Raw genomic sequence first — 26,553 nt, 5'->3', positions numbered from 1 at the left:
AAAGCTTTATTTGGCTCATGATCTGCTGGTTAGAAGACTGGGTGTCTCAGGCTGTTTCCACTCTTGGTGGAAGGCGAAGGGGAGCCAGTTTGTGCAGAGATCACCTAGCAAGAAAGGAAGCAAGAGAGCAGAGCAAGTTGGGAGAGAAGTGCCATGCTCTTTTCAGCAGACAGTTGTCATGGAAACTAACAGAATGAAAACTCACTCACCCCACCAGGAAGGCATTAATCTATTCATGAGGGTTCGACCTCCATGATCCAAACATCTCCCACTAGGTCCTACCTCCCAACACTACCATACTAGTGATTACATTTTAACATAAGATTTGGAGGGGACAAACACCTAAAGTATAGCAATAAAGGTTATTTTAGTTTGAATATAGTCAATTTAAAATGGTTTAGCCTAGTTATTTGATAGCAAGTTATAACTGGAGCTTTCTCTAACTATTTCTGAAATGTTTCTTAAATATATGAACTCCATTTAGTAATCTGTCTACAGGGGAGAGTGGAGGGAAATTTTTTTGTTTTTTTCCTCATGAACGGTATTTAAATATCTGATTTGTTTTCTACGGACCAGGGCCTTAGGTAAAGTTGATGACATGGAAAGACTAACTTGGGCTGTAGGGGAAGACTGTCTTAAATTATGCTTTGGATTTGTTTGGTTCTGTGTTTTATATTCAAAGACTCTCAAGTGATTTGATAGTCCATCTCCAAAAGGAATATATTGTATCTAGACTTTAAATATTCACCACAGGCAGAAGAGACCTGACAGGAATTTCTATTACATTTTTTTAAGGTAAAAGTCCACCGTGTTTTCCTTTCTAGTTGAAGGTTTTCATACTTTTTAAGGGTGCATTTTTAGGCAGTAACTTGTCTTTTTACATACCCTTCTCCTGACAATGTTTTCCTTGGGGCCTTCTGTTCCATTTTAGGTGAGCAGATCTAATTCAGCCTTGAAATATTAATTGTAGTCTCTGGTGAAAGGATAAACTTTCATGCCTTAAGGATATCTGTAAAAATACAGACATAAAATGTGATTCTCTTTACTGTCCCATAGGGTTCAGCTCTCAATGCTTTCAAAGTCTTAGAAGCTAAAGGAACCCTTCTCTTCGGTTTTAGATTATGGCTTAGGTTAACAATTCTCCATCATGAAGTGTTTAAATTTTTAGGCTATTTAAAAACTTTTGTGAACTATTTCATATTGCAGGAGACCTTTGCTTAATAAAACAAGCAGCAGGTTACATAAGGAAAGCAAACCACCTCATTCATATTTTCTCATTTTTTCCCTATACTTTGTCTTCCACCACAACCTTTCTCTAAATCTTTCTGTTCAAATTCATGCATATGGAGCAGCCATGCTTGGATTTCTGCCCCCTTAAGAACTGTTGAGAATCCAACTTGCTAAAGCAACCCCTAACTGAATATAGCTCTCTAAAAAGAGATCCAATCATAACCAAACTCAGGAGCATCCCTTTACGTGAATGTTCTAACTTCTACTAATACCTTATATTTGAATAGCATGTACCCTTTTTAAAGTCTGTTTTAAAATTGATTTTAGAGGGTGTGTAGTGTGAAAAACACTGGCGTGAGACAGATTTGGTTAGCATTTCAGATTGCTGTAATTATTCTGTTTATTCTTTCAGCAAATATTAAATACATATGAGCCAAGCATTTCACAGACTTTGAATAATACAAAAATAAATGGGAAGAGGGTTCTTCTTCCAAAGAATGTGTAATGTATAGATCAGAGTGGATTAGGCAAGAGGACTTGTTCTGGGCTAATATTGTTTGAATTTGAATTCCAAGTTTAGCCAGTTACTAGTTTTGTCATCTTGGGGACATTATTTAACTTCCCAACACCTCAGTTTTCTTATCTGTAACTTGTTGAAAACAACATCACTTTTAGAGGATGCTCTAAATAAGATGATACATGGGATGTGCTTATTACAGAGCTCATCATAGAGTAAGCCCTGAAACATTCATTCTTTATTTCCAGACACTTATTATTACTATTGTTGTTAAGAAAAAACAGTAACAATAGAAGCACCTAACCTAGTTTAAAGCTTGGACTGGAAGGTATTTGGGACAGTGTTTTGGAGAAGATGATGCCTAGGTTGTGCCCTAAGTTACTTAATCAAGTTCTTCAACTGTCAAGATAGAACTGGTGAGTCCCATCTTGCCATCTATTATACAGATCAGTGTTCCTTTCCCTCTCTCCTCTTTCTCTTGATCCTCAAAACAATTTAATGAGTATGGCCTCTCTATGTACAGATGTGATTTCTCCGTGTTGTCTACCTTTCTGGTTAGATTTTAAAAGTATTTTCTTAAGCTTCTTGTGTAAACATTTAGAATGCAGAATTGAAATGGCATCGTCGAAATAAACTGGAAATGAAACTTCATTAAACCCTATAGGCTAGTTTCAAGTTTCAATACTCTTCAGAAATTCTAAGGTCTCATGAAGATTAATAGCCTAGAGAAGCAAAGGTGTAGTTTCTGATAACAGACAGAATGCAGGTTATAACAGGGCTTGATAACTATCAGCATGCAGATTACCCAAAAGGACATTCTAGAAATCAAACAGTCACAGTGAAATTTTTCAGCAGGACACAGCTCTGAGCAAGGTACAAGGTCCTCGAATGTTCACGAATAACAGAGATCAGCTGTGTAATTGAATATTCTTGATTCCTCATTCATATTGGCAGCCATTATTTTTGTCTGCTGAAAGTGAGAGAAGGATACTTCCCACTGGGAGAGGTGAGATGAGTCTAAATGAAACCTGTAATTCATGTGATTATAGCCACTGCAAATGAAAGAATCTGATTTGCCAAGAAACCTAATAATAGGCAAGACTTTGGGGGCAAAATAGCAATCAGAGATTAGTCAAGCATTTTCTACATTTATGGAGGAAAAAAAAATCAGTGTTTCCTTTATTTCTATTCAGTCATGCAGAGAAGCAAATGTTTTCACTCAATCTACAACGCCTGCTGCCCATACTCAGACACATATTTGCATAGATACAGTTCTTACTTCCAAAGGCTGATTGTGTTGATAATTCCAATAAAGTTACTTTCTATGATTCAGATTTGGTTTTTTTGTTTGTTTGCTTGTTTTAACTTGACTAGCTTCTCTTTACTACATTTTTTGACCAGAGCACCCACATGAAAGAATGGGTTGCCTCTTTGGGCTCCAGTGACCTAATCCATAAAACACAAGTGCCTGAGATCCCTTTTGCACTAACATCCTATGGCTCTTGTCTGCAATTCTCAAAGGAGCTTTGGACATGGATGTTATTTTTTACACTGTGAGCCACCTGGTTTCACAAAACCAAAAAAGGCCCCAAAATTATTTTATCCTAAATTTAAATATTTTTTTTCTGTAACAGAACAATTGGTACAAGGGCATAAGTAGGTCTCAAAATAACAATTTTCAGTAGCTTGTTTAATTTGAGACAGCAGAATCTGTTTTTGGAGAGCCACTTTTAAATGATTCATTTTGAGATTAAAAAATAATAGTAACATATTATTTTCCCTTACTAACGACTTGTGAAGGAAGTGTAATGAGTGAAATTCCTTAAGTTCCTAATTTTAGAGTAGCTTGGATAAGGTCCCAGAATTTTAGGTGAATATTTGTTATTATAACTCACAGGTTACTTTTTAATGCTTGATAAAGACATTAGACCTAATATTTTAGCTATGCCATTTATTCCTTTTTTGCTTTTCTTTGTTTTCTCTCTTCCTTTTTACAAAATTGTTCAGTTTCCATTTCTCTGTTTATTTGTTCTTCTAATTTCTATTGCATTTCTCCTAGCCTGAGAGTTTTCTTTCTCTTTCCAAAACTTATGACGGATAGAATCTTTCTAAAATTTATTGTCGCCTAAGACACTAAAAATGCTTTTATTTTGTTCTTTTTCATGGAGTCTTTAAATAAATCAACAAAAAATGATGAAAACTGCTGTCATTGCTTTTCTCCAGGGAGAGTTTGTCTCAATATCTTTTTCATTAGCATTGCTTGTCCACATAGGTTTCCTTAAAAGCCATTGTAATATTTTTAGCCTTCAAGAATTTAAGATCCACATTGGAGAGCACATTATTGAGCTGCTGGTATGTTTCAGGCCATCTTTTAGGTGGGCAATGTTACATTTATTATCACATGTATGATTAAATTTTTTGAGGTAGGCATTCTTATCTTCATTTTACAGAACAATAAGGTAATGGAGTGTGAGTACTACGCCCAGGGTGAAGTCATTAGTTAACTGGAAGTGGTTGAAATAGTGAAGAGTTTGGATTTAAAACCCAGATGTAGAGAATCCCAAAGCACATCCTCTGTCCCTTAGCACCATTGATTCTACAAGCCCAGGTATATTAATGCCAGCAGGGAAGGGTTTCTTAAATTCTAAAGCAAAACACTTATAGTGACTGAAAATCACTTTTTGACAGTTTAAAAACTGCCTTCAGCCCTTCTTGCTTATTAGAGGCGATTCATTTTGGGGAAAAAGAATGGTCAACCAATTAACTAAAGTATCACAAGATGGTGGCACAGCTGATGCCCTGATTGGGGTTTTGATTTAATGATGGGGCCTGGGGACTATATCTTCACAAGACAAACATTTGCACTTTCTTGAGACATGCACATTTATTACTAAACTGCCAGCAAACATTCTACTTCCTCTTCTTGTATCCTAACAGGAGTATCTTTCTAATCCAATTGTAACTCAACCTTCGCTAGAATGCAGCCTTTCTCCAGATTCCAATATGGTAATCATCCATCACTTACCAGGAACAACAAAACTCTGCCTCTCCCCCAGCTACACAGATTTTGTTACATTTTGTTTTCTGTAATTTGTAAAATGAACATCACTGTTGTTCCTTAAATATAGATCATAATATTACATTTTTATGTTTAATTATTTGCCTTTTAAAACTCTACCTCTTAATCCCTCCGGAAGCAAAGAAAATAATTGCTACACTCGAGCATATGGACCCACAGTATCTTAGAAAATACATGGGATTTTTCAGTAGCTAGGACTATGGTGAAAAGACATTAGAGGAGTCAGTGTGAGACCGCTAAAAAAAGGTACATAAAAGGCTGTAGGCAAGCCAAGATGGAAGGTCTGTGGCTTCTCCTTCAAAGCATCAGTGATTTCCTTTTATACACTGGTGAAATAAATATAAAATACATTTGCGTTGTTGGATCTGGCTTTCTTAAAAGCAGAAATCCATAGCCATGGACATTATGTAGACTCTGAATTAATGCTTGCTTAGATGAATAGCATGAAGAATTGGATGAGACCCCTTTACTAAGTTTGCATAGTGTCTGTGTCTCTTTAGTGTAGGTTCTTTAACTTTTCCCTCAAGACCTCATCCAGGATTATAGACACCTATGAAATAAAGCCGTCGTGAATATCTGAATGTTTGCTTCAGGGAGTCGATCCAATCCTCTACTTCTTCCAGCCCTTGCTTTCCAACTGTCTGTCCCTTACCTTCTGACACATCATTAGTTACCTTCATTTACTTACTCTCAATGCCTCACCTCTAGGCTCCTTCTCCCAACTCTGTCCTAATTTGGACAATTGGTTACTCAGCTCTGGATTATTACAGACTTGGAACCCGACCAGGTACTAGAGGAGCAGACATTTTTACCTCATTTTATTTATTGACCATGGTACATGTTGGTCTGGATCAGTGAAGTAATAATATTATTAAATGCCCTATCAGAGGATCAGATCAGAATCATGCCCATAGCCTCATGTGCACAGAAGTAAGAAATACATATTTTTATTTTGCAGTATATAGTGGTCTCACAAAACGTCAGGAAGGATACATCAATTCTGGCTGAAAAAATAATAGAGGGTATCTCAGCTGCTAATAGAGTATATTGGCCAGTATAAAGTATAGGATCATTAGACATCTGTGCAACTTCTTTTCAGGAGAAGAGTAATTTTTTTACCAAAAGGACAAAGAATCCCTGAATTCTTCTTAACTGAAAGAGAAATATCCCCCAGACTATAAAGGTGATAATTTTACTCGAGTTTTATGGCCATATAATCAGATAAACAGGAAACCAACATTTTGTCTTTTGCAAACAGTGTGAGAAGTATTTGGAATTTAAAGAATTTGATCTTACAACCAAAACATATGCATAGTTTCTTGAAACATATAGTTTCTTGAGATATACACACATAAACGCACATGTACCTCTCAAAAAACTAATGTGTATTTAATATTCTTATAAAATGCATTGTTCGAAATACCTCATGTACCCCATAAATATATATACCTACTCTGTACCACAAAAATAAAAAAGATTTAAAAAATAGTTTTATAAGAAGCATTGTTTTACAAGAAAACTGAGCCTTAGAGAAGTGAAGTAATATACTTCAATTTTATAGTTTAGAAGATAAACAATTTGACTGATATTTTAAAATTAAAATCAGAATTTGAACTCAGGTCTGTAAAACCCCAAAGCCTCTGTGAGATCTTTCCAGTGTCATGGCTTCCTAAGACAAAAGTTTTAAGGAAAATGTGTCAGAACTTTTCAGATAGTTAAGACATTCAGTGAAAAACCACGCAAAATATCAAATCTTGGCTATAAAAATCACTTCCAAAAATAAGCAAAGATGCATCTTCAATGAGCCAAATAAAGGGCTCCCAAAAGTACTGGTGTACTTAGTAGAGAAGAAAAGTCCAAAATGGCAAAGTGACAAAGTGTGTTTTAGATCCTCTAAACTGGTTGAATAACCTCAAAGGTTGAAAGTATTTTACCTAAATTGAAAGGCACAAAAATATGCTTTTCTCTTGAAACTAAATATTCTTAATTATTATTTTACATTATTTAATTTTATGCTATTACAATTAATAAATAATAATCATGACAGTAATAATGATGCTTTGGCCCTTTGTGCACCAGGGTGGAGAGATATATGTAAGCTGGTCCAGAATCATTTGAAATCGTTAGATTTGGGGCACAGAAACAGTCTCCAATACACCCTAGGAACAGATGGTAATAATAAAATCAGTTTTCTGAATTGATTGCATATAATTTCAGATCAGGAATCATTGCTGCTCTGAGAGTAATCGGAAAGATATTTTGTAAGCTTTGCATATTAAACTTAAAGTCAGTACCGAAACCTACTACTTCATTGTTCCGCTTCACCAAAATTAATGGATAATCTAAATAAAACTGGCTAGTTTTGCTCTCATTGTAGAAATGATCTGGTCTCAGCACAGTGATACAAAGGAGTACATAACAACTTCAAAAGCTTTGAAAAAAATCATGTACAGCTTTACTGAAGATTTTTTAACTGGGCTTTAACGGAAATTACACCACACATCAGAAAGCAAAATGCCCTGAAAGTTGTCTCTACACAGTAACCTCCCTGAAGTAATGCCCACCATGAAACAGCTGTCTTGCAAGGCACAACTCTATTAACTAAAGTCTGCAATCTGCACACAAGGATCTACTTAACACATTTCTTAAAGATGGCAGGTTCCTTAATCCTTTCAATGTTGCATAAAGACTATATAACACTTAACTATGAAGAGTCATGGGAAGATCTTTCTCATTGCGTTTTCTTTTAAATTTCATGATTCTGTACTTATTATAGTTCCTTTATAATGGGACTAGATTACCAGACTCTGCAGTATCTCACTTATTTTTTTGTGTGTGACTCTTTCCCGTCGTTCCCTACCTTGCTCAACATCCTAACATCTCATACCATTAACTTGATCCCTTGAGACATGTATTTATAACCATGAACTCTTAACACTGCAACACAAGCAATCTGGCTCTGTTAATGATGTTATCAGCAGGGAGAAACTCATTTAATGACCTGTGTGAGAACCATGCTTTCAATCACATGGATGTTCTGAGCAATAAAAGTGGAAGATCATATGAAAGTGGGTGAACGAAAGACACAGGGTTTTAGAGATGTGTGTATGTAACTGAAGCCATTGTATCTTGGAATATAAGGACAGTTGCACAAAAGCAGTATGCAGTATGTAGTCCCATTCCTAGATATCATTGGCCATTTTCCTAGCCAGACACCAAATAGCATGTGATACTTAAAAATAAATTGATCCAATAATTGCTAGGATTCCAAGAAATAGTAAATATATTTATGAGGTTATTAACTGAAAAATATCCTTACCATTGCTGCAATTCCTAGAGATGGTAGTGAGCTCACACAGGGCACACAGCAGTACTGAAAAACTCTCAGTTGTTCATTCTTCTTCCCCTTCTCTTTTCTCCAAAATCTTTTTTGTTTGATTGCTTTAGGGTGGGTACAGAAAAATTCTCCCCTTTCCAAGTTAACAGAGAGAAAAAGCTGTAAATCCACAGATGTATAGCTAAAGAGGGCCGCTGAGAGCCTCCCAACCCTTTCAAATAACAGAAAAGAGAGCCAAAGTTGAGAAAAGTAAAATGGCTTCTCATGGTCAAACAATGTAGCAGGAGACTGTCTTTTCCCCTTACCATCACAGCGTGGATACCTAGCATGTGTCGGATACTTTCCATGAACTCTGTAAATGTTAATTTAGTGAATAAACTGACGAATGTATTTTTTAATGCCATAGCTATTACCAGTACTCAGAATCCCTAATTCCTTGTATTTTTTCCTGTTGTAGTTCACTGTGATAGTTTCTTTTGGGTTGTTATCCTCTTTCTGTGCTTCCTGGAAATGCGGGGAGTGGTCATAAATGTGAGATGAGGAACAGCAAAAGGTCAAACAGTTGGCAATATTGGGTGAAATGATGGATTCTAAGGCACAGGAGTAGAAAAGCTTTGTTCAGGACAAATGACCAGAAACTATTTGAGCTTCATTGAGGTATATGTCTAAGGTGTTGCTGTTTGAAATCAGAGCATCAATGAAATGAAAAATATCAGAATATCCAAATCTTTTGGAACATGTACAGATGCATTCATTATTTTTATGAATGTTTGCATTGTACAAAAAATATATTCAATTTTTATAATTTAGTTCACTTAAAATTCATGAACATGTTAAAAGAACCAGTAGAAATGTTACCATCTAGATAAAACTACTGTTAAAATATTCATGCTTGTACATTCAAAGTTTTCCTATGCCAATATCTACATCTGTGTGATTTCTCCTTTTGGAAAATTAAAATGATGAATATTAAATGCCATATTACCCTGTCTTGCTTCTGGCACTTTCTCACCTTTCTCCAATTTCACTGGTATGTGAACTTGTTTTGATAACAGTCAATTGGTATGGGAATATCAATGTAGCTATCATTATTATCCTGTAACAGGTCCAGGTATTCTGCACTGAGTCATGCCTTCAAAAAGTTTACTATGTATATAAATGTGTGTGTATGTAGCTGTTCCATATTTTAATTTTTAATTAAATGTTTCTGAAGTGGTAGATATTAAAATGTTTTTGCAAGGTCAACAAATGAGGGTGAAAGTCAGGATAATGAGTCAAAAGAGAACCTAGAATTAAACATTTCCCCGTAAGTCATCTATCCAGTGAAAAATTTAGAGCTAAAAATGGTAGAATATTCCTGAGAAAGTAAGACTTCTTGTTTCTAAAGTGATCAGTGCCTTGGCAGCCAACCAGCTTTCAAGTAAGCAAATGAATTCACTAGTAAGTGGCATCCAACTGTAAAATAGAGCATCATTGAGACTTGGAGAATAATTGAATGAGTCTTTCTGTGCCTTTGAAGACAAATAAGGAAAAATAAATACTATATTCAGGAAGCTATGTCAGATGTTCTAGATCTGGGCTGACCAATATGATACCTATTAGGCATAGGAGTGTGTTTAGACTTAAATTGTTTTAAATAAAGTAAAATAAAAATTTTTAAAGTAAATTTTTTACCTTAAAAGTGTTTAAGTAGGCTGGGCACGGTGGCTCATGCCTATAATCCCAGCACTTTGGGAGGCCAAGGCGGGTGGATCACAAGGTCAAGAGATTGAGACCATCCTGGCCAACACGGTGAAACCCTGTCTCTACTAAACATACAAAAAAAAAAAAAAATTAGCTGGGCGTGGTGGCAGACACCTGTAGTCCCAACTACTCGGGAGACTGAGGCAGGAGAATGGCATGAACCCGGGAGGCGGAGCTTGCAGTGAGCCAAGATTGAGCCACTGCACTCCAGCCAGGGCGACAGAGTGAAACTCTGTCTCAAAAAAAAAAAAAAAAGTTTAAGTAAATAAAAGTTTAGTTTCTAAATGGCTTCACAAGCACCTGTGGCCACCAACTGTTTTATTTGACAATGTAGACTTAAGCTTTTTTCTTCAATACAGAAAGTTCTGTTGGACAAAAAGTTCTCTGTTGGATTACACAAAGCTTATATCCTCCATGGCACAATTGAAGAGAGAAGACACAAGCACTTAAGGTTAAATAACAGAAGAAGAACTATCGTAAGGTCATACATATTGCAAAGGAATGAGAATGATGGTCACTGCTCTAGCTTCAGCTCAGGTATCATGGACAAGATGGCACTTGAAGTGAACATCAAAGAAAATTTGTATATGGGATGATAGAGACTAGGGTGAAATACTTTTTTTTCAGACTTAAGGTCCAAGGACAAAAGAGGTAATGGTTTCTTTTGAAAGAATCTGGGCATGACCTGATAGCCTACTAGCCTAGGGATCACTGTTGTTCATTGAGAATTTAACCTTTGGTTGTATCATAATGTATTAGGTTTTGGGATATCTTAATGTAAAATATTAATCTCTTTCCTTTGAGGGTCCAACTTTAATTATGAGTATCCAACTGTGTGCCAAGCACTATGCCTAGGAAGTCACAATTTCATCTCCTGTGTACATGAAGCATTTTTTCTGTATAGCTGAACTTGATGCTTTTACATATGCTTGATATTTTATCCAATTGCTCAGAGTAGCGCGGTCTGCTTCAAGTTTTTTTATATCATTTCAAGATGGAAATTAAAAGTTAACTTCTTTTCCTCTTTTGTGATAGTAACATTGCTGTTTTAAGAGTGGTACTAAGCAAAAATGAAAACAAGAGTATTGTTTTTCAGAGTGACAAATTCTTAGGGATTTAGGGATTGGTGGTGCTTCAAGGCTGACTTGACAAATATATCTGTTTAGGACTTTCATACTTTATATACAAATGGAATTAACTTGATACCCTTTCATATGGTTTGGTTCTGTGTCCCCACCCACATCTCATGTCGAATTGTAACATTAGATTATTTTAAACACCCCATACAACTTCAAAAAATTCTGAGGTGGCATTGTCGGATTTAGCAAATAACAACATGGGACACAAAATAAAATCTAAATTTCAGAAAAATAATAGTTTTTAACACGTAAGTATGTCTCAAATATTGCATAGGGCATACACTAAAAATAAACGACAACAACTTGGTGTTTATCTGATGTTCAACTTTAACTGGGTGTCCTGTAGTTTATTGATCCAGTGTAGGGATAGTCATTCATTCATTTCACAAATATTTATTGAGTATTGTTAGAATAAAAATCTTAGACAAAATATATTTAACAGAGTTTAATTGAGCAAAGAATGACTTGTGAGTCGGGCAGCCCCTAAACCAGAATAGGTTCAGAGAGACTCCAGCACAGTCAAATAGTGAAAAAAGATTTAGGGATAGAAAAAGATAAGTGACATACAGAAAATGGAAGTGAGGTACAGAAATAGCCAGATTGGCTATTCCTTGGCATTTGCCTTATTTGAGCACAGTGGGATTAGTCAACTGACTTTGATTGGTTGAAACTCAGTGATTGGCACAAGAGTAATTTATAGTCTGTTTACATATCCAGTTAGGTTGTGGTTTTATGTATGGAGAAATTATTTTTAGGCTGAACTTAAAATACGCAAAGAGGCAGAGTTAGTCTAAACTTAATTTAATAGTACCTGCTAGGATTCATGACTGGTCCTAGGTCCTAAGAATACAGCTATTAAAAAATCAGTTGTGGGTCTTGGACCCCTGGAACTTACGTTTAGAAGAGATGCTTCTCAATTTTTAGTCTCAATCACCAATGATGTGTTTTTCTCAAAATTAATTTAGTAATTTTTCACTTTCTCTGATCGTTCCTAGTAATTAATTCCTATTATTAATAAACTAATACAAATTATTTTAAGCAAATGACTGAAATCCATTAAATATATTTTGGATATTTTTAAGTAGATTGGATAGTTTTCTACCTTTTAAGAAAGAATGCACTGGTGAGAGGAATTCTATCAGTGACATACATTAATTTTTGCAACAGAATTATCAAACAAAAATATTTCTAAAATCCATGTTCAAAATGCTTTCTCAACAGAACACTTTTAGAGAAATTCATTATTATGGTTTCAATAATTATTTTTATTTGTATTTATTTATTTACTTTGAGATGGAGTCTTGCTCTGTTGCCCAGGCTGGAGTGCAGTGGCATGATCTCATCTCACTGCAACCTCTGCCTCGTGGGTTCAAGCGATCCTCCTGCCTCAGCCTCCTAAGTCGCTGGGATTACAGACATGCACCACTACACCCAGCTAATTTTTGTATTTTTAGTAGAGATGGGGTTTCACCATGTTGGCCAGGCTGGTCTCGAACTCCCAACCAGAAGCCATCCACCTGCCTGGGCCTCCCAAAATGCTGGGATTATAGGCCAATTATTTTTATTTTTTAAATGACATTATTAAAATATCATTTCTGTAAATGCTAACTGATACTTTTTCTATGCAATAGCTGTTGAAGGACTCACCTATGACAAGTTTAGTCATTTTCTTATTGTCTACTTTTGCTTGTATTATGAATATTTTCTTCAATCCATGGTGCCTGTCTATTAATTTTTTAAGCTTCGTAGACATTCTGTGAAGGTTAGTAAAACTAGTGTATATTTTCTGTCAGTTGTCTTAACTAGACACATAAATGGGACACATATAAATTGTAGAAAGTTGAAAATAATTTTAGGATATTGTTAATAATTCTCTTTTTAAAAAAAATACTTGAATTTCTTTTACACCTGATCTTAGCCAAAAGGCTGAGAAATGATTACCTTGGCTTTCTTTTATTGAAAATGTTTTCACATATTAAATTCAAATTGTTAAAAATTACATGTAAGCACATAATGTACAATATATTTATCTAAAAATATGTGGGTAACAGTTTTGAATAAGAAACCATTTGAAATTTAAATTTGTTTTTGTGTAACCAATGCATGTACGGGTTTCTTTTATGTTTGAGTCACTAGTTTATTATTCGTGATGATCCACTAGTATATTCACTAATGCTCCCATAAAACTGCCTAACTTATTCTTTTTAATTATTGTTGTGTTAAGAACACTTAACAGGATATCTGCCCAAAGAATTTTTATGTGCAATACAGAATTGTTAACTTCACCGTGATGCTGTACAGATCTCTAGAACCTAATCATCTTGTATCACTGAAGTGTCATTTATTAAACTGTGAGTTTTAAAGTCACTTTTTCTATCAAAACATCTTTTATTGACTATGATAAATAACCAAAACAACAGTAACCACAACAATAACCACAGAAGCAACATATATATGAGTAAAGCTTACATTTTTCAAAAAGTAAACATAAATACAAATATGTTAGTTCTAATATTTTCTTCCTTTATACCAGTGAACTGTCTTGTGCTTCCCAGGTTGAGGACCACCACCAGAGATAAAAGCTTAGTCCTTTGGCCCCATGTATAACTCAGTTAATCACTTACTGCACTAAAATAGTGCATGTTGTCTGCACCACCATTAAGTAAGCCTTAATTAGCCCTCGTGATAGTAAGGAAACTTGACACTGAATCAGCATTCCTAAGAGCGCAGAGAAGCAAATGGAACACAGGATGAAATTATTGCATGTGAAACCTTTCTTTCAAGAGAACCAATAACTATAATTGAAACATCTCACAATATTTGATTCGCGTTCACCCCATAACCAAATGCTTCAATTAAACTCATTTGTATTAGAATGGCTGAGATCATTTCCAACACTTTGTCTAAATTACTACAGGCTTCAGTCTGGAATATCAAACTCTGACTTCACAGGACACAGCCTGGGCTTTTGGCAGCCAGTAACAGGGATCTTTATCATTCTTATCTGGGAGTTCTCATTAGTGACTATAAGCACTTTTTTCATATACTTGAAGCAAAATTTCTTCCACAGAGAGCTAATCAGCATCCACAGCCAGCAAACAGGATTCCAAAGTAGTTTTTATTTTTAAAGAGGTGTGTGGTTTTACACATGGTAAAGGAAGATGAAAATACCCCTTCTGCTTGCATTTTGGATCTATTTAAAATATTGAAATGTTGTCTAAGCAGAGATGAATTTCAAGGTCAGCTCTCCCGTGGGACACCTGTCTTTGGAAATAATGTGGACTAAGTTCTGAAATATTTGTCCAGTTATTTTGAGGTCAGGAATTGTACTCATTAATACCAACTGAAATGTAAGCACCTAGAAATATTGTGGAATGCAAGAAAATCCTAATGTACATCCAAACTGTGAAGGAATAGTTAACCTCTCATAACCACTCCTACTTTTGGGGAAGGAGCTCATCAGTGGCCTACAAAGACCTTAATGCATAGTGGTAGCCTGGACATTGACTGAAAATACTCATTGTTCTCTGATACCATGAATTCTTTCCTCTAGTACCATAAACTTTTAGAATTCAAAGAAAGCAAAAATGCAACCCATGCTCCTCTAGATAACAGTCTGAGGCCATGGAAGAGAATTGACTTGCCCCGAGGTTTCACAGCTCTTCTGGGACAGAGCAAAGGAAGCTAGAATCAAGACTTTATGGATCTCAATATTCTTCTTTGTCTTAGTGACTCTACTGGCTGAAAAGTACTGATTTTCAGCACTTACACATCAATTTAATGCAGATAATTTAAACAGAAGACAACCTGATTAAGAATGATCACCTTTAACACAAGTTTTAAAAAACATCTGAAGTGTGTACATGTACATTGCCCAAATGATCATAAGCTTTATGAGGTCGGGGACTGAATATTTAATTTCATGGGATTTTTTTCCTAGGCAGTGCAAATCTTTCCTCAGTATAAGTGTTTAGCAATTGCTGGTTAGTGGGGAAAAGCATAAGGTCATGAAGACTGTGTTATCTACCACTCTCCTCTGTATCCATGCCTATAAGATAATGTGAAAAAATTACCGCACTGGGCAGGGAATATCTGAGCAGGTGAATACAAATATACTTTTAAAAGGATGCCTTTAAAATTCCTCCTTTCTTTTCTCCTGTCCCTGCTCCTGCTGTGAAATGTAAGATAGGATTTTTATACTTTTACACATCCTTAGTTCTGTGAGAGGGGACAGGTTTGAGGACTTAATCCTCTTTTTAAGTGCCACAAAAATAAGGAAGCGATGAATCTTGTCTTTGAAGTTTATAAGGATTTTTTGAGCCAAAACCTTTGTCCTTAATATGTAATAGATCTGCAGGCAAGCAAAGTCCTTAGGTGCTTAGAACTGGCTACCTAGTTGGCAATAACGTTAGAACAATTTTGATGTATTTTAAGGTTGGATGAGATCTCCAACCCAACCTCCTTTTTAGTAAATAATAATTTGCTGTACTATTGCTGACCAGTCCTTTCTTTGCCAGTTTCAAGAGTGTTTGATGATTATTATCACCACACAGGAGTAAACACTGTAAGGAAGATAAACAGATAGATAGAAGATTCTTACGGCATCATTTTCAGCTGGCCAAATAAGAAAGAAAAGTGGTTAGTTCCTAAGTATGAAGAGATGCCAAAATCTAAGAAAACAGAAAAGCTATTATTTGAAACAAAAAAAACCAAAATAAACCAACACCATATAAGATATATTTTATTGCTTTAATTTCCAGGATTTCTGTGTAATCAATATTTGTTGACTCATATAACATGAAGTTATGGCTATCTAAATAAATTTAATCACCAAAGATAAGTAAAGGATCTGTTAAAAAATTTAATTGGGGCCGGGTATGGTGGCTCAGGCCTGTAATCCCAGTACTTTGGGAGGCCAAGGCAGGTGGATCGTGAGGTCAGGAGATCAAAACCATCCTGGCTAACACAGTGAAACCGTGTCTACTAAAAATACAAAAAATAAAATTAGCTGGGTGTGGTGGTGGGCACCTGTAGTCCCAGCTACTCCAGAGGCTGAGGCAGGAGAATGGTGTGAACCCGGGAGGCAGAGCTTGCAGTGAGCCGAGATCGTGCCACTGCACTCCAGTCTAGGCGACTGAGTGAGCAACTCAGTCTCAAAAAAAAAAAAAATTTTAATTGGAAGGTCATTAGGCATCTTGGGTTCCTACGTAAGCAAACTGAAGCTCAATATAAACAGTAAAACAAAATGAAACTTAAGCTTAACTAATCAGAGACTTCGACTAACCTCTAACTTAGGATATTCCACTTTAACAAATCAAGTATTTTTTTTGTTTTGCTTCTGCAAACACCTTATACAAGTTTACTTTCTTGCCCTCTCTGCCCCTCATTCCTAGAGGAATGCTGAACCACTTGCATTTGAATTGGTGTGACCCAATTCATGAATCACCAAATGCCCAAATAAACTCTTTAAATTTTTCATGTGCCAAAGTTTATCTTTTAACAGATCGAAACCGAAGGTTGGAAAGTATGGTGGGAAAAACTATTGGCTCATATGATGTTAGGTCATGCTAAAATATCAAATGGGGTTTGTATTAGTCCGTTCTCCCATTGCTGTAAAGAACTGCCTGAGACTGGGTAATTTATAAAGAAGAGAGGTTTGATTGACTCACAGTTCTGCAGGCTGTGCAGGAAGTATGGCTGGGGAGGTCTCAGGAAACTTACAATCATGGTGGAAGATGAACAGAAAGGACGCACATCTTACATGGTGGGAGCAGGAAAAGGGGAAGTGCTACACACTTTTAAACAACCAGATTTCATGAGAACTCACTATCACAAGAAGAGCAAAGGGGAAGTCCACCTCCATGACCCAATCACCTCCTACCAGACCCCTCCTCCAACATTGAGGGTTGTAATTTGACATGAGATTTGGGTGGGGACATATAGCCAAACCATATCAGGGATATTTAAAATGGTACCTCTATTCTCTATATAGATGTTGTGCTTAAAGTGAATACACACTTTTTTCCTCCTGTCTATTTGGAATAGCTTTAACATTAGAACTAACCTCACCAGGCCCATCAAATTTAAGCTACCTTAGGATATTATGAAACCCAGCACCAAAATAGTATTACAAAAACATTCTCCAAAAGCAGAAATAACTCGTGGGCTTGAAAAGGGACCTTTGTTTCTCAAAGTCTGAGATCACAGCAGGGTAGGGATCAGCATGTGTAGTCTTCTTGCAAGTCAAATGCTTTATCTGTGAAGCAAAACACTATGCAGAACTCTGGTTCTGCCAGAGACATAGCAGTAATGATGCTATTAATTTGTAGTTTTGGTTGAATATGTGTCAATGAAATAAAAAAGAAAGCTTAGCTCCTGGAGTTTTTAGAATTAATGTTTTTCAAAGTTGTAAGAAAATGTAAGGCATTCTGGCCATGTTAGCAAAATAAAAAATTGGTAGGGAGCTGGAGGACAAAATTCAGAAAAAAAAACTTTCCCCAAGGCTTTTTTGATTTTTAATATTCAGAAGGCATCGCTATGTTTGTACAAATGGCTATGGAGAATAAAACTGAAACAAAGTTGTAGGAACATAGTGGATGGAAAAAATTCATTAACCCTCCTATCTATACAACATTCTTTTCCTATCTGATGTTCTGTATTATATGGAAAGTCAGCAATATCTACTTTCATTTTAAAGATGGGCAACCGAGGTCTTGGAGAAGTTGAGGCCATTTAGTGAAGAGATATACTGTAACCAAGGGCAAGAATGCAAATATCCTAACATTAAAAATTCTCTTTTAGTGGGATGCAATCCAATACCAACTATCCTAATTTGAATTTGAATCGGATTTCAATTCATTCACTGTCAAACTCAATTAAGAAACATTTATTGGGAGCCTCCCATTAGCTGGTACAACCTTAGGGACTAGAAGAAATAAAGTGAGAGACAGCTCTGTCTTCAGAAATCATACAGTTTATTTGGAGAAATAGGCAAGAAAACAACAACTGCAAAACATAGTAATATGAACATTCAACAAATGGGCCATTGGAACATTCAAGGGACCCTAAGTTTATATCCCACTTTACCTGGGAGAATTCTGGTTTACTTCAAATGTTCTTGAGTAATTATTGTTGGTACCCAATTTCACCCTGGAAAGAATCCTGGTTGCAATTATAAATTATATGACTACCTTACTCAACCTATGCCAGGAGATGAGAAAAAGCCTTTTTAAATGAAGTTACTTTAAACTAGTTACTCCCATATAGTTTTCCAACTAATTTCAAAAATTCCTATTTACTTCCAGTATATTGTCTGTATTGTCACCAAATGATCATTCTAAAACCCAAATCTAGCAGTGTCATACCTAATATTTAAAAAAACTTCATTAGTCCCTTATCTGTAGGATAAATTCCAAACTCTTTAGTACATTATGTAAGGTATCCCATGTCCTTGCCTCTGCCCATCTGTGGATATTCATTAAAAATACATTTAAAAAATGCCTCTTAGTTCTCAGTTATAGCAACTGTGCCATGCAGTTTCAAGCCTCTGTGCCTTGACACATGCTGTTCCCTGTGACTATAATTCTCTTCCTCCAACATTGATCTGCCTAGTGGACACCTAGTTCATTTCTTTCTTTTTCTTTCTTTCTTTCTTTCTTTCTTTCTTTCTTTCTTTCTTTCTTTCTTTCTTTCTTTCTTTCTTTCTCTCTCTCTCTCTCTCTTCCTTCCTTCCTTTTTCTTTCTTTCTCTCTTTCTTTCTCTCTTTCCTTTCTCTCTCTTTCTCCTTCCTTCCCTTCCTTCCCTTCCTTCCCTCTCTTCTCCTTCCTTCTCCTTCTTTCCTTCTTTTCTTTTTATTTTCTCTTTTCTTTTCTTTCAAAAAAACCTTTCCTGAGCCTCACAAGCTGAAATTTGCCCCCTTCATTTCACCACTGAACAATCTCTACATTGGTGTGCATCACAACACATTACATGTTTTGTCTACATGTCTGTTTCCCTGACTCAGCTGCAAATTTTTTGAGGGGTCCAACCTGTTCTCATCTGTGTCTCAGTGTGCCTGTGCCCATTTAATAAATGCTTGTTTAGCTGCATGTCTTAAAAATTAGGTGAGCAGGAAAAAAGGTAGGTTAGGAGAAGTTTTTGAAGGATGACAGAATTTGCAAAGGTATAGATATTTAAGAACATCAGATAATCTTTAGGAACTGCATATTGTTTAATGTGTCCAAGTCATTCGGTAACTGTGGGAGAAGAGATTACGGAAGGAAAATTTTTTTGTGTGTAATTATTACAAATTCCCATGGGTTTTGGGAAACAAAAATCCCATGGATGATCTATTTTGCTAGAAAGTATATTTTAAAAGGGGCGGACAGGCTAAAATTTTCATTCATTTCTTTCCTAAATGAGTAATGATTTACTACCATGTAGTAGGTATTGTGCAAAGCACATTGTGTACTGTGGTTGTAAACGAGCCCGTTAACATTGGCTCCTCCCTAATGTACTTTTCTGTGTTCCATTAAGGGAATCTCGGAAGTGGAAATGTCTGAATTAAGAAAGGTTTCAGGCAGGGTGCGGTGGCTCATGCCTGTAATCCCAGCATTTTGGGAGGCCGAGGCAGGTGGATCAAGAGGTCAGGAGATCCAGACCATCCTGGCTAACATGGTGAAACCCCATCTCTACTAAAAATACAAAAATTAGGCCAGGCGCGGTGGCTCACGCCTGTACTCTCAGCACTTTGGGAGGCCGAGGGGGGCGGGTCACGAGGTCAGGAGATCGAGACCATCCTGGCTAATGCGGTGAAACCTCATCTCTACTAATAATACAAAAAATTAGCCGGGCATGGTGGCGGGCGCCTGTGGTCCCAGCTACTCAGGAGGCTGAGGCAGGAGAATGGCGTGAACCCAGGAGGCGGAGCTTGCAGTGAGCTGAGATCGAGCCACTGCTCTCCAGCCTGGGCGACAGAGCGAGACTCCCTCTCAAAAAATAAATAAATAAATAAATAAATAAATAAATATTAGCCAGGTGTGGTGGCACGTGTCTGTAGTGCCAGCTACTCAGGAGGCTGAGGCAGGAGAATCGTTTGAATCCGGGATGCAGAGGTTGCAGTGAGCTGAGATTGCGCCATTGCGCTCCAGCCTGGGCGACAGAGTAAGACTCTGTCTCAAAAAAAAAAAAAAAAGGTCTCAATTTGGAGATTAACATTTAATGAGCATCTACTCTTTGGCACCTCTCATTCCACACAAAACCAAAAACCAAAGATAAGGTCATAGGGAATATCAGTAGCAGAACCAGCATGACTCTGATCCTAGAGGATCCTGTGATCAGTCAACTTGCTTGGAAAAACAGTAGAAGAAGCAACTTAACTGGCTACTGAAAAGCATTCATTCGCACTTGCCTGGGATATGCAAATGTCTGACCAGTCTCCAGCACTGATGGGATTTTAGTGAATGTTAGCCAAAATTAAAGAATCAAGAAACTATTGAAACAAATACCTGATTAATTATCCTGCATAGACTTCAAATACAGTGAACTTGAAATTATCCCTAACCTGTTCCCCATACGGTGATTCATGGCATTAGGTTTTTTACATTCCTGGAGCCATAATGGACCAATACGTGTAGAATTCAAGAAGTTTTTTTTTTTTTTTTTTTGGTGGGGTGGGGAGGTCTGGTATTAAAGAATTATGCACTTTAGGAGATTTTTTTTTCTGTCTGTCTGCCCTGGGAAATTTACTGGGACTTTGGTGAGGAAGGGGGGTTAAGTTAAATCATTTTCAATCTCCACTGAAGAAATGAGTGTAGACATTCCGCAACAAAGACTGTGTCATAAAAAGAGAGACAGCTAGATATTTTTTGCTTCCTAATGAAAAAAACACATCATTTATAAAATAGTATTGAAAAAAGAAAATCTAACCTGAATCAGATCAAGCTTCTATATCTAATTTCCAATTTATAGGAAGTACAGAGGACAGAGGAGCGTGTTAAATTCTACTATGGAGATGCAATCAACAAAATACTCATTTTGTAATAGTCCACAAACCAAATTACCCTGTTTATTTGATTAATAAATTGCAAGAGAGGGACAGAGCGAAAAACAGAAAGATTATATAGATTAAAAGAGACTTAAAAGATATATCGAGCAATCCCAATGTCAGGGCATTATTTAAATCCTAATTCAAATTAATGTTAAAAATAAGCAAGAACTCTGTAAAACAATGGAAATTTGAATACTAGCTGCAAATTTGATTACATTGAAAATGATTTTTAAAGTATTTTTGGTGTGATAATGGTGGTGTTTTTATGTCTAACAAAGCCCTTGTCTTTTAGAGATGCATACTGAAATACTTATGAAGAAAATTACATGGTATATAATTTTTTTTGAAAATAATAGAGAAAAACAGTGAATGGTCATAGATTTAATGTGGTTCACCATGAGTTCATTGTTGAAGCTAGGTGATGGACATACACAAGTTTATACATATTATTCTGTCAGTTTATGTCTTATATTCTCCATAAAAAATTGAAAACTACTGGAAGGAAAGACAATATATTAATTAACGTAGATCTCTCTTCACAAAAACAAACATGTTAATTCCCAGGGAGATGTATCTGTCCATTTCACTGTGAATTATTTTATTTTATTTTTTTGTAGAAAATATGCATTACAGAGTAGCAATATAGAAATTTTTAACCTGGTATGTAAGTCCAGGAGTGATTTAGTAAATCCGTAGTTACCTAGAACTATATACGAAATTGATATTAGATGTTTGTGTTTTTGTATTCTGGAAATCAAAGGATTCAATAAATCAAGAGTATAAAATAAAACACAGATATTGTTGCTTTTGAAAAAAGAGATTGCAGAGAAATTTTGATTGTCCTTACGTGATCTGGAAACTGAAATAATAAAATGCATTTCCTAAATAACATAATCAGTGAGAAAATGTTTATATTTTGTCAAATCCATGCATATTACAATGTATAATTTGAGGCAAACTTGTTCTTTGAGCAAAAATAATGATATATCCTTGTGTATTGCAGTTTGTATTTGACTAAATCTGCTTTGTCCATGTTTGTGTGCTCAAAATCATCTCCTCTCTAGATCATGTCTCTTCACTCATTTAAGGCAACCTCCCTTCTAGCCCATGGCCTTCTCCAATTTACCTTGGCCAATGTTGAACTGTAGGAACTCTGAGGAACGTTTAGATTTCTATATGTACCATTTAATAAATGTTGTGTCTCCAAGTTCAGGATAAGTTCTCTATTGGCATAGACCATAATTTTGCTGCCTATGTATTCCTCTAGTTGTGTTAGTCTGGTGAGTAAGAAAGCATCACTATTCACGGTGCTTCCACTCATTTCATTTTGCCCTTGATCTAGAAGTAAAGACACCTAAATTAGACATTGTAGAGGAAACCAAATAAATGCCATCTTTGAAGAAATATTTGTATAATACTTTTTAAATTCTCTAAGTTTACTCATATACTTTTATTCTAGTTGAACGTGAAAAATTAGGCACACATGGAAATATTCAGTGACATAACTGTAGGCAAATTTCTTTTTTCATATAGTTCCTTTTTTAGTTCTCACTTTGTTGTCATAATTAGGCATTTTAAAGTCCAAAAGACATATTCTAAGACAAAATTACAATAAAAACCTTTCCCCTCGTGTAAGTTTCCTTGTAAGGTCATTTTGAATATGATCCTTTTTTTACAGCTTTACTTATATTTGTTTTTTTAAAGTATATAAGTTCACATATTTAGAATCTCTTATTCTCACATTTAAAACTGAATTTAGGAAAATATATTATCTAGGAAGATTTTCATGAGTTTTTCTCATCAGCAGTGTTACCTATTTTTCTGCAGTGTAACAACTTTGGAACACAAAGGCATTTGAAATAGGCATCCTTGATACAAATTGCAGATTACTTTCTCACTACTCCTGGCTGTGTACTCCCAAATCAATAGAAATTCATGGGATCTGAAAATTAAATCTTGCAGTCCATTTTTAAAATTCTGACTTTATTGATAAGGTTATAATCATTCTGCACAATTTTAGCAAGTTCAGGTGGAAAAGTATTAACATTGGCATTTGAAAATGAATGTATTAAGTAGGAGGGGAAAGAGATGTAAAATCTCTACATCCCTAAAGGTCCTTTTTAAATTTCATAGACTGCACTAAGTACATCAGAGGCATTTTGCTGAAACACCCTGCTATTGCCAGGTTGGTTCCTTTTGCATTACCTTAATGCAAGAAACTAGACTCATCCCAAGTGGGGAAGAGTAAAGCTCAGTCATTTCCAGTTAAGAAACCACTGATCTCAGTCATCAAGACTCTGAGAGCTCTGACAAAATCTAAGACAGTTTTGTAAATACAATGGCCACATACTCATTTCTGAAGGGCTAGCATTTGGAGCTCTATTAACAATAAATACATTCTGAATTTACACTACATGCTATTTAATAGCCAAGAAGAACCTGAGGAGACTTTAGAACTAAAGTCTAAAGTCTAGTTCCTTTCGAACTAAAGTCTAGTTCTACAGTCTAGTTCCTTTCCCCTCATGTAAGTTTTCTTGTAAGGTCATTTTTGAATATGATCCTTTTTTTTTCTTTTCTTTAGCACTAACTAGACTTTATTCTAGTTCTTCTTGGCTATAAAATAGGATGTAGTTAGAAACAATGTGTTTATCTAGCTCTTCTTCTTGATAAACGAACAATATCATAAGGACTGTGATTCACCACTTCAACTAAACTCAAAAAGAGTATATTTTTTATAATTTGTTTATCTTTCCGTGTTAAATAGTTTGGAAAGAACCAATCATTCCCTATGTCCTTGCTTATGTCATTCACCATCGCAAGTCTAAAATTCCTTGTTTCTACACCTAGATGGATTTTACCCCACTGTGAGTATGTAAATCCTGTAATTGGATTTATACTGTTCATTGGTCCCCCAAAACTCTCAAAATCCTCAAAATCTTCTAGCGTCACAAAAATTCTGTCTCTTTAACCTTTTCAGTTATTATTTCTTCTCCTTGCCATGAATAGGACACTGCGTCTCTACTGACTTCACTGCTTCCCTTGAGGCTTTGTGAAGTCATCACTATTTTTTGATCCTCATAATCCTTACAACACAAGTCCCAGAAATAAGACTGTTTCTTAATTCTGGCTGTTGTTTCTTTTCTCCCTCAAAAACCCCTGCTATTTGATGTCATACGTGGCCACTTTCTATCCCTTTGTATTAGTCTGTTTTCATGCTGCTAATAAAAACATACCGAAGACTGGGTAATTTATAAAGGAAAGAGGTTTAATCAACTCACAGTTCCACATGGATGGGGAGGCCTCACAATCATGGCTGAAGGCGAATGAGCAAAGTTACATCTTACATGGCAGCAGGCAAAAGAGCTGGTGTAGGGGAACTCCCTTTAGAAGATCTTGTAACACTTATTCACTATCATGAGAGTAGCATGGGAAAGACCCCTTCTCGTGATTTAATTACCTCCCACCAGGTCCCTCCCATGACGTGGGAATTACGGGAGCTACAATTCAAGATGAGATTGGGTGGGGACACAGCCAAACCATATTACCCTTCTCATTGTTATTGTTTACTAATCTTCCAATTTTAGCACTGTCACTTTTTTTTAATCCTTAACTTGCAATCTTTCTTGGGGACAGTAACAGTCATGGGGATAATTCATTGTAAAGGGCTCTCATATTTTTGCCACTTTACCCAATTCTCTCTTAATTGCTTAGTCATTGTTATCAGTACTATTTATACCATCTTTCCAAAGCCTAAATTTCAAATCTCTCTGATCACCATTTTCTATATTTTATGTTCATTTACTCCATTCCATCCATGACAAAAATTTAACTCCATTTGAACTTCCAACCCACTTAGACTACAAGTTTTCCACTTTCTCCTGGCTTATGTACTCATTTTCCCTCAACCAGCTTAGGGTTCATGGTCCATCATTGCAGTAAGTTGTTTAATGTACTTTCAAGTCTTTCCTCCTTCCCCCGACACCCGCTGACAATCTCACAAAACTCCAGCACTACCCAAACCTAACTTCCTCCCTACTTGTCTCTCTCTGCTCCCAGTGTCTGGAGGAATCACACAGCCTTACCACTAGGACTCCATTTTAATTTGTAACAGCAAATTTTAAATGAGTACCCAGGACCACTCAGAAGTGCCCAGACACCCTTCTACATTTGTCTAGTGAACTCACTTTAGTTCTTCTTTCAAATTCCACATTCTCTCCAGACCACCTTTACTCTCAGTGAAAAACTCACGGAAGTAAGAAAAATTCTCTTCCACCATTGAATCTACCAACTTGCATGCAACTGGACTCACATTCTCAGCATTCTTTCTCACTGCTATTGTGACATCCCTGTCCCTGTTACTAACTGGATATTACACTCAGGCTCTAAGCCCCATTGCTGCTTGTTTTCTCTAGGACTTCCTACTATTACTTCTGGTTTCTCTAACATCATCACTTTTTCCATGTGTACTGCACCCTTGTGACTCAGTACACAACTATGCTGCACAATTTACAATGTAAAAAATTAAAAAACCCCGTCTGCCTTATGCAGTCTAGTGAGGGGACAAGAATCCCACCAGCCCCTGGTTTGGAGTAAAGAGTTAAGGTGACCAAAGGCTAGCTCAGGCTTATTCACGTTTCCAGGATGGTCTCAAGTTTCCAATCCAGTAAAAGAAAAGTATGCTGGCACGTTTCGAGTTTCTGCTTATACCATGGTTGGCACATGTGCATTGGCTAAAACAAGTTACAAGGCCATATTCAAAGGATTGAAAAGCTAAGTCAGTCACATTGCATGTGCATGGATACAGGGAAGAAAAGAATTTGTGGAAAGGTAGTAAGTCTCCATAAAGAGGAAGTGGCTGTGTGATGTGTCTAGAAAAATGAGGCCTTAGGCAGTCTTGCAGATATTTGATATTTCCAGTGGCTCTGCAAGGCACAGAAGTATCAGGAAGACTCCTTTGTAGCCATAAATGACACAAAGTTAATAGAAAGATGTGGTTAATAGAATGGGGCTTTGTGGATGGGCACAAAGAGTGACTGAACAATGAAAAGCTGAACTAACAGCATGATGAGCTCTCATACCTTGATACTCAGAGTCAGCATAGGGAGAAAAAGCTGTGAAGTGCAGATAAACTGAAATAGATCAAATATTCCAATACGTTTGCAGAGAAGGGGCTTCAAATAGAAATTTAGTTGCAAAATAAAAAATTAAAGAATTTTGATTCATTGTGTCTCTCAGTTTGTGGCCTAAAATTCATTATCATTACACTTGAATTGTCTACTGTTATTTACCTAATGCTTCCCCCATATGTAAGATCATACTAGGGTGTCTAGCCAGAGAAAAGGTAGCTTTCATCTGGCAAGAACCAAAACAGTGCTTTTTGCCCTTACATTCTTCCTTATTTGGGGAAGTTCCTTTTCCAAAACTCCACTGCCTTTGGCAACATTCACACAATTTTAGAGCTTTTATCTTGGCCAGCAATTG

The 26,553-nt window shown here is 36.2% G+C and overlaps 1 long non-coding RNA gene across 1 annotated transcript; it reads right to left on the bottom strand.

The window, feature by feature from the left end:
* Positions 1-25,389, bottom strand: LOC129525118 (uncharacterized). Its single transcript, XR_008669193.2, has 3 exons — positions 25,257-25,389; positions 886-1,009; positions 1-104 (listed from the first exon to the last, which is right to left on the bottom strand). It is a non-coding gene; the product is annotated as an uncharacterized lncRNA (long non-coding RNA).
* Between the last annotated feature and the right edge of the window lie 1,164 nt (positions 25,390-26,553).

Source organism: Gorilla gorilla, chromosome 8 (genome assembly GCF_029281585.2).
Source record: "Gorilla gorilla gorilla isolate KB3781 chromosome 8, NHGRI_mGorGor1-v2.1_pri, whole genome shotgun sequence".
Lineage (NCBI taxonomy): Eukaryota > Metazoa > Chordata > Mammalia > Primates > Hominidae > Gorilla > Gorilla gorilla.
This window is presented reverse-complemented; position numbering and strand designations above follow the sequence as displayed.